The sequence below is a fragment of the Lactuca saligna genome, chromosome 3, assembly GCF_052625555.1.
Source record: "Lactuca saligna cultivar CGN05327 chromosome 3, ASM5262555v1, whole genome shotgun sequence".
Taxonomy (NCBI): domain Eukaryota; kingdom Viridiplantae; phylum Streptophyta; class Magnoliopsida; order Asterales; family Asteraceae; genus Lactuca; species Lactuca saligna.
This window is the reverse complement of record NC_136419.1, coordinates 68,154,875-68,164,862: the sequence shown is the minus strand read 5'-3', so window position 1 is coordinate 68,164,862 and position 9,988 is coordinate 68,154,875.

Below are 9,988 nucleotides of genomic sequence, written 5' to 3'. Positions count from 1 at the left end.
TGGTGATGGTCTTCAGGCATCCAAACGTTATGACAAACTGTCACCCAAAGGACTGTAGCTAACAGTCAGGGCGCGGGATCATGATTTGTCATATAGATCTATACACATTTGACACGTTCTCCAAACGGGAGACTCTGGTTATAATAGACAGGACTTTAGGTAGTACCTTTTAACAAAAAGGTGGCATTGAAGATGTAATCGTCTCACGGATTCTCGACTAAGTCTGTATTAAAATGATAGTTTTGTATGCAATATTTATCCTGTTTCACAATGTTTGATAAAGCATAAATCATAAGTTCTTTGAATGCATAAAATTGGTTTGACAAGGATGGCTACCCTGGCTACTATGCATTTTGTATAAATCTAATGCATGCAAAATATAACAAGAGTTTTCACGTTTTCAATCGGGATTAACCGTGCATTTACTTGTATTCTCTCCCGAAATGTATTAAAAGTACATTATAAAGTATTTAAAAGTGTATAAAAGGGGGTATGAACTCACTTGATTGAAGTGGTTATTTTGAAGTAGTCGAGAGAAGAATTCAGCAGAACTTCGACTATAGAAAACGGGTTTCTCGGGATTCTCGGGAATCTCAGGAGCGTGAAACTTCCTTGGGGACTTAGATATGAAAACCAGGGCTTTGAGATATTTCTTGCACGCAAAACGGAGTAAAAACGCAAGAGAAAGAGAGGAATTGAGCAAATTTGCCCGGAACCCTCACACCCCTTTTATAGGAGGTTGCATCGCCTCGGTACGCTGGGTGTACGGGGTTACGCGAGGCGTACTCGTGCATCACTGCTTTCCGCATCCTCGAACGAAGCATTTGATGGGAGGGCATAGAGGCGTAGGGGCGACGTGGACGATCCGAGGCCTAGCACCCGAGTACGCTAGGCGTACGAGGGTACAGTGGGCGTAACTCGGATCAGCCCTGTGACTCCTCCTCTTTCGGATAGTACCAGGTATTTAAATTAAATTTTATATTTTTATTATTTATTTTTAAAAGGCCATGACAGGAAAAGTCTGTTAAAAATCCATAACTTCTTCATCCGTTGTCCGTTTTCGTCAGACTTTTTACCGTTGCAATACCATCGATGAGATATTCGATTCTTATTTAGGTCATGTTGGCAAAAAGTCGCACGATCTCTATTTCGAGTTTTTAGCTGTCTACTGCTACGTCCGAAACTTCAAAAAATCGCAACTTCCTCATATGGAGTCAGATTTGGGCGTTCTTTTTATGCATGTTCATGATTTTGGGATATCTATGACTTTCATTTAGACACCTAAGGCTGAAAAGTATCTTATTAAAATTTCTCATTTTATGCTTAACAGTGTTTTACCGGTATTGTTATGAATCTTTGATTGGTCATAACTCGATCCTTTGTTATAAATCAGATTTTGGTGTTCTTTATGTTTTTGGAAACCTTATCACGATATCTACCACATAGTGTACTCAAACGATGCTTTTTGAACATTTCATTTTCGATGATATTCTTATTACTTCACAAGAGATTATAAGACTTGAATTTTAGACATTACATTGACCTGAAATAACGGGTTGTTACATCATTCCCCCTTTAGAGGAAATTTCTTCCCGAAATTAATTACAAATAAGTGCCAATGGACTAGGGAAGAGATGCAGGTACTTTTGTTGCATCTGATCTTCTCGCTCCCAAGTGAATTCAGGTCCTCGCTTAGCGTTCCAACGAACCTTCTTGATATGCGACTCTATTTAGTTCGTTTGATTTCCCTATCCATGATCTCGACAGGTTCTTCCACAATGTTAAGATTTTCGTTAAGTTCAATTTCGTCGTGTGGAATCACAAGAGTTTCGTCGGACAAATACTTTTTCAGGTTCGATACGTGGAACACTAGATGAACTTTGTTAAGCTCGATTAGAAGTTGAAGTCTGTAAGCCACTGGACCAATCCTTGAAGTAATTTCGAAGGTTCCAATGTACATTGGATTTAGTTTTCCAAGCTTCCCAAAGCGTATCATGCCCTTCCAGGGTGAGACCTTAAGTAGAACGCGGTCACCAACTTGGAATTCTAAGGGTTTTTGTCTTTTATCGACATAGCTCTTTTGCCTATCCCTAGAGGTTTTCAGATGCTCTCGAATTTGGACGATCTTTTCAGTTGTTTCCCTAATGATCTCTGAACCGGTTAGAGTGCTATCAGGGACTAGACCTTTTGCCAACTGCGTGTCGCCCACTTCTGTCCAGCACAGAGCTGATCTGCACTTACGGTAGTAAAGGGCTTCAAATGGAGTAGTCTTTATACTAGTATTATAAATGTTGTTGTAAGAGAACTCGACTAATGGTAAGTGAACATCCCACGCTTTACCAAAGTCGATCACACATGCTCGCAACATGTCTTCTAGAGTTTGGATCGTTCTCTCACTCTGTCCGTCAGTTTGTGGGTGATAGGTTGTACTCATATCCAACCTTGTTCCTATCCAACCTTGTTCCCATGGATTTTTGAAACGATTGCCAGAATCTGGAAGTGAATCTACTGTCTTCGTCCGAGATGATAGACATCGACACTCCATGAAGTCGCACGATCTCTTAGATGTAGGTTCTCGTTAGCCTTTCCATCTTATCAGTTTCCTTGATCGGTAAGAAATGAGCAGAATTGGTTAGTCTGTCTACAATCACCCAAATGGTATCGTGACCACCCTGAGTCTTTGGTATTTTTGTTATGAAGTCCATGGAAATATGTTCCCATTTCCAATCAGGTATTTCGGGTTGATGGAGTAGACCTAACGGCTTTTGGTGTTCTACTTTTATCTTGGCGCAAGTCAAGTACTTGCTCACATAGGTAGCAATTTATGCTTTCATGTTTGGCCACCAGTAGAGTTGTTTGAAATCCTGATACATCTTATCTGAACCTGGGTGTACGGAGTATGGAGTCTTGTGTGCTTCGTTCATAACTATCTCTTTGAACCCACCAAACTTTGGTGTCCAGATTCGATTCATGAGGTAGCGCACTCTGTCACTCTTGATCTCTAGATTCTTTTCCATTCCTCTAAGGGTTTCACGTGTCACATTTTCAGGTTTCAAGGCTTCTATTTGACCTTCCTTGATTTGTGTCGACAGATGCGAATGGATCGATATGGTTAATGACTTCACTTTTCGACCAGAGTAATCCTTATGACTAAGGGCATCAGCCACTACATTCCCCTTTCCCAGATGGTAACAAATCTCACATTCGTAGTCGTTGAGCAATTCGACCCAACGTCGTTGTCTCATGTTCAACTCCTTCTGGTCGAATATGTGTTGAAGGGTCTTGTTGTCTGTGAAGATGGTGCACTTGGTACTGTATATTTAGTGCCTCCAAATTTTTAGAGGGAAGACCACAGCTCCAAGTTCTAAGTCATGAGTGGTGTAGTTGACTTCGTGTGTTTTCAGTTGTCAGGAGGCATACACAATAACCTTTCCTCGCTGCATTAGTACACATCCCAACCCTTGATTCGAGGCATCGCAATACACCACAAAATCTTTGATCCCCTCTGGAAGAGAAAGAATGGGTGCACTTCATAGGGCATGTTTCAGAGTCCGAAATGTGGCATCTTGCTTGTCTCCCCAGTTGTAGGTCACACCTTTCAGAGTTAGGGAGGTAAGAGGCTTTGCGATGCTAGAGAAGTTCTGAATGAGCCTTCAATAATAACCAGCAAGGCCTAGAAATTGGTGAATCTCCGTTGGTGGAGTTGGTGCAGACCAATTTTCGATAGCCTTGATTTTAGATGGGTCCACGTGGATTCCTTCTTCGCTGACCACATGATCGAGGAATTCCACCTTCCTGATCCAAAACTTGCATTTTGAGAACTTCGCATAAAGTCTTTCAGCTCATAATGTCTCTGAGACTTGTCTCAGATGTTGGCCATGGTCTTCTATACTCTTTGAATAAATGAGTATGTCATCTATGAATACTATCACAAATTTATCCAAGAATGGACGACATACCCGATTCATTAAGTCCATGAATACGGCAGGGGCATTGATTAGTCCGAACGGCATCACTACAAACTCGTAATGCTTGTATCTTATTCGAAAGGCCATCTTGGGAATATCACTCTCTAGGACTCGCAGCTGGTGATATCCCAATCTCAGATCGATCTTGGAGAAGTAGTTGGCTCCTTGGAGTTGGTCGAATTAATCGCCGATTCGCGGTAGGGGATATCGGTTCTTGATGGTAAGTTTGTTGAGCTCTCGGTAGTCGATACACATCCTAAATGATCCATCCTTCTTTTTCACAAACAACACTGGTGCTCCCCAAGGCGAGAAACTCATCCTAATGAATCCTTTGTTGAGTAGCTCATTCAGTTGGCTGGATAGCTCCTGCATCTCCGTTGGGGCTAATCGATAGGGCGCTTTGGCTACCGAGGTACCTCTGGGAATCAAATCGATTCTGAATTCTTCTTGTCTCGCGGGTGGTATTCCTGGAAGATATTCGGGAAAAACATCGGGAAGCTCACATATGTTAGGCACGCTCTTGATGTCCTGGACTTTGCGTTTCACATCTACGACATGTGCTAAAAACGCATGGCATTCCTTGCGTAGGTACTTCCGAGCTTGGATACATGAGATAATATGAAGAGTGGTACTGGGTTTGTCGCTATAGACAATGAGGGTTTCGTCGGTTGGAAGATTAAGGCGAACGACCTTATCATAACATAAAATGTCCGCATGATGAGAACTCAGCCAGTCCATGCCTATGATGTCATCGAAACCCTTAATCGAGATTGGAATGAGGTTGATTGGAAAGGGATTATTTTTTAGATTTAGGGTACCGTTTAAGTATATCTCCTTAGTGCCTTCTGTTTTACCGTTGGCCATTTCTACTATAAATGGTTCACTTAATGATTGGGGTGTTTGTTTAAGCAGACCTTTAAAATTATGACTCACAAAACTCCTCTCCACTCCACTATCAAACAAAATGAATGCATACGAGTTATCGAGAAGAAACGTACCCGTAACAACAGTGGCGTCAGCAGCGGCTTCATCTTGTCCCATTGCGAACACTGGCCCCCTTCCGCCGGTATCCCTGTTGTTTGCCTTTGGGCAGTCCCTGCGGTAGTGCCCCATGGCTCTGCACTCAAAGCAGGCACGACTTACTCCGACATTAGCAGTGTGGGCGGCTTGTTGGGCTGGCTCCTTTCAGAAGTGGGCCGTATGCCCCTTCTTATTGCACCTGGTGCATTGGAGGTCACGACAAAGACCGTCGTGGTGGAAGTTGCATTGGCTGCACTTTGGAAGTTTCCCACTGTATGAACTTGTGGCTGTAGTGGTGGTAGGAACAGTAATAACGTGAGCTGCTACCACTTGTTGTTTCTTGGGGTTCCCCTGTAGGGTTTGTCCCCTTCTCTTGTTCCAAGGCCTTCCCTGGCCATGTACCTGTTGGATAAGGTGTCTAAGTCCATAACTATTTCTGGTATGTACTTGACCCGACCCGGCATGGTCCATTTGGGTTGCATGGCACCATGCAATTGGATAAACTAAATGAGAGAAATAACGCTTGGAGATTATTAATATATTATAAGTTCTAATATATTAATAATATTATTTGATTAGTTTGATCAAGAATTAATTTAGAATTAATTAAGTGATCAAAAGATAACTAATTAAATATATGGGTTGATTAAGTAAATCATCCATATCTTGTATAGTGGGCTAAAAGGCTCCATGGATCATCAAGTTGGGTTCCACCCATAGGATGCTCCATGGATGCTCCATGGGAGTTACAAACCCATGGGTCATGGAAATGAAGAGTCATGACACATTAGGGTTTAACCCTAGATGTGTCAACACTATATAAGAAGCATAATCTCCACCAAAATCGGTTGCAACAAAGAAATAGAGGGCTTGGCCAATTTGGAGAAGTGAGTATTCTCTCATAAGTTCTTCCAAGAGTATTTGGTGTTGTGTGAAGCATTTGAGGCATCACCACTTGAGGTGCTAGGCTCACAAGGTTTCAAGGAACACAAGCAACAACAAGTTAAGTTATTCTATCTATACTTTATGTTAAAATTTTTCCCCATGTATGCTAGATAGGATATAACCTTGGAATTCAACTTTGCATGACAAATTAGACAAACATAGATCCAAGGTTATTAGGGTTGCATGTACACTTAGGAAGTGTTAGAATGCTCAAAACCCATCAGTGGTATCAGAGCCTAGGCTTGTTTGTTCTTATTTGTTCTTAAAAGTTGAAAACAGAATCGAAAATTTGCTGTCTGCGATCGGACTCGCCGAGTCCATAGGGGGGACTCGCCGAGTCCATGTGTATCTTCAACCAACTCGGCGAGTCATGTTCATGCACTCGGCGAGTAGGGTCGAATGAGTGCAGAATTTCGATTCAGTTGCTGGAAAATGAATTAGAAACATTACCCTAAACTGTTTTAGTAAATATAAACTTGTTTTTGGTGGTGTAATGTTTTGCTAATTCATTTACAACAACTAGTTATCAAAATTACAAAGTTTTATGTAATTTTTGATTATGTTCATATTCATGTTCTTGTTCTTATGAAGTTTTAGATGATCATAGGAATTATTTGTAACCTATTTGGTAGTTTAATTCTTGATCATAATGTGTTTTAATGGAGTCCATAACTTATCCTTAAGTTATGGAAAACCAAGAGTCACTTGAGTTAAAAACCATTAAGAAAAACACAAGAGTTATAAAAATGAAGAGTCTTCATTTTATGACTCTATTAAACTCATAAGTTACAAGAAATGAAAAATTTTGAAAGTTACAAAACTTGCCCTCAAGTTTTGGAACAAGTAAAGTTATGATAAAACTTTAGTTCCAACCCCTAGAATTTTAAAAGTTATAATTCAACCCTTATACTTATATTATGATAATTTAATAATTATATATATATGTATAAGAATAAAGTCGTCTTACCGCTAGTACGCCTCATTCACGAAGCCGGTCTATAAGGTGGGTATAAGGTTGTTGCCTATAAAATGGTGACTTAATGGGTGAATATTCTCACCCACCGCTTGCTTGACTGGTGGAGGGTCGTTAGCCGAACGGGTAGGACAAGGACTTATAAATTCTCATTCAAAGTATGATGAATATATAAAGTAACTAAATGTTTATTAAATTCCCAATCTTAGTTACTTTAGGAAAAATGTGAATAAGGTGCTAATCCATGAAATTACACTTTACACTTTGTCTAAGTCGTTGGTGGAGCGTGTGTGGTTAACCGGCACACTAACTTGGACTTAACAAGGTAGGTAAAGGGTGACTTAAGGTTTATTATAGTATCGGTGCAGCGTGTGTGGTTTACCGGCACATCGATTGAGTGATAAACTTTAAGGGTACCAAGTGATTTGCATGGTTACTTCACACCTCGTTTTGTGATCCTCGGCATCCCAATCACAAAACCTGGAGGGCACTTCCGAGATCGAAACATGCCTTTGAAAAGTTCATTGGATCTCAAAGAATCTAGGAATTTCTAAAACCTATAAAAACTAAATATTTAATATTTCGGTTTTCGTGGTGGAAATTGGTGAATCGTCATTCACCTACCTTTCAAATATGGTATAGCTTAGATTATGGCATACCTCTTCTAAGTTATATTATATTGTGATTGGGTCCTAGCCTTAATATTACATTTGGGTGTTTTATTAAGGACTCTCTTAAATCTAAACTAAACTTGTTCTTCTTTTCAGATGTCTTCAACTAATGCTTATGGCTCGAATCCTAATGGCTCCTTTACTCTTATGAGTCTATGTGGGAAAGTCACCTTTGATGGATCCAACTTCAATAAGTGGATCAGAAACATCAGGATGATTACTCGCTACGAGGACAAAGAATATGTCCTTGACAAGGAGCTTAAGGAAATTGACGAGTCCACTGCAACTCCCCAGGAGATCGCTGACTTTCATACTCATGAAAGAGATGCAACCAAGGTGGCTTGCATCATGTTAGCCACCATGACAGCTGAACTCCAAAAGTCTTACGAAGACTTCTACCCTTATGAAATGCACCAAGATTTGATGGAAAGATACCATCAAAGTGCACGACAAGAGAGGTACGAAGTCATCTGCTCCATGATAACAACCATGATGAAGGACGGAGAGTCCGTCACGAGCCACATGCAGAAAATGCAAAGGTATGTGGATCGGTTGCTGAAGCTCAATGTGAACTTCCCTGAGGAGCTTGCAATAGATATTATTTTGCACTCCTTACCATCGTGCTATGATCAATTCCGCATGACATATCACATGAACAAGGAAGAGGTCACCCTCAGCAAACTTCAGGGACTTCTCAAGACCGCAGAAACAGGTCTTAAGGGGAAGTCGGTTGCTATCACTCCTACTCCAGAAACAACTCCGGTCTTGGCAATCGGGCAGAGTCGAGGGAGGAAGAGAAAGAGATCTTCAAAGGGTACCAAGGCTCGGACCCTTGATGGCTCTTCTTCAAGTGGAACCAAGAAAGGTTTCATTACTCCTTCTTCTGACCCAAAAGAGGCTGAATGCTTCTATTGCCATGAAAAAGCTCATTGGAAGCGGAACTGCCCAAAGTACCAGCAAGGTGTAAAGGATGGGAAAGTCAAACCCAACCATGCAGGTATTTACACTATCATTTCTAATAACTCACCCCATTCGAAATCTTGGGTCCTTGATACAGGTTGCGGAATTCATATTTGCTGTGACTTGCAGGGACTAGGAAGAAGTGAGAATGTGGAGCAAGGAAGAATAAACTTAATCATGGGGAATAGGAAAGTTACACCTGTCACCAAGATTGGAGTTTATACTTTATCGCTAAGTAGTGGGTTAAATTTAGATTTGAATAAGTGTTGTTATTCGCCAGAAATGGCAAGAAATATTATTTCCTTTCATGCATTGTACAAACAAGGTTTCACCTTTTCGTTTGATAATGAAGTTGGTTCGATTAATGCTTTCTTTAATAATGTACTTTATTTTAAAGCATTACCTTGTGATGGTGTGTATGAAGCTGTATCTATTGTAGATAACTTAGGAAATAATGTTTTGTGTATTGATTCTACTAATAATAATAACTTGGATAAAGCATCGTTATGGCATTGTCGTCTTGGACATATAAGCAAGAAACGCATAGGCCAACTCCAAAAGGATGGAGTCTTGGAGTCGTTTGACCTAAAGTCAAATGATAGTTGTGAATCATGCTTACTTGGAAAAATGACAAAGTCACCCTTCACAGGCTCATGTGAAAGAGGTGAAGGTTTGTTGGACCTTATACACACGGATGTGTGGGGACCATTCAAACATGCCACTAGAGATGCTAATCGTTATTATTTGACTTTTACCGATGATTACAGTAGATATGGATATGTCTACTTAATCAAGCATAAGTCAGAGACTTTCGAGAAGTTTAAGGAATTTAAACAGGAAGTCGAGAATCAATTGGGCAGGAACATTAAGATGCTTCGATCCGATCGAGGTGGTGAGTATCTTAGTTCAGAGTTCCTCGACTATCTAAAGGAATGTGGGATTGTCTCACAATTGACACCTCCCAGGACACCGCAGTTGAATGGTGTGGCTGAGAGGCGTAATCGAAACTTGTTGGACATGGTTCGTTCCATGATGAGTCGAGCTTCGCTACCAATATCATTCTGGGGGTATGCCTTAGAGACTGCCGCCCATATCCTTAATCTAGTCCCTACAAAGAAAGTTGCCAAAACTCCTCACGAGATGTGGACTGGTAAAGTACCTAAACTAGACCACATCAAGATTTGGGGCTGCGAGGCTTTCGTGAGACGCGAGACTCATGATAAGCTTGAACCCCGAAGCGAGAGGTGTATTTTCATCGGCTACCCACAACAATCCTTTGGTTACCTCTTCTACAGACCTAGTGACAATGTGGTCTTTGTAGCAAGAAGAGGAGTCTTTCGAGAAAGAGAGTTTATAAGCCAAGGAGACAGTGGGAGGCAAGTTGATCTTGAAGAAATTCAAGAGTCAAGTGGTGAAGGAACTTCAAACTCTAGCCCTCAACTTGAGGAGGA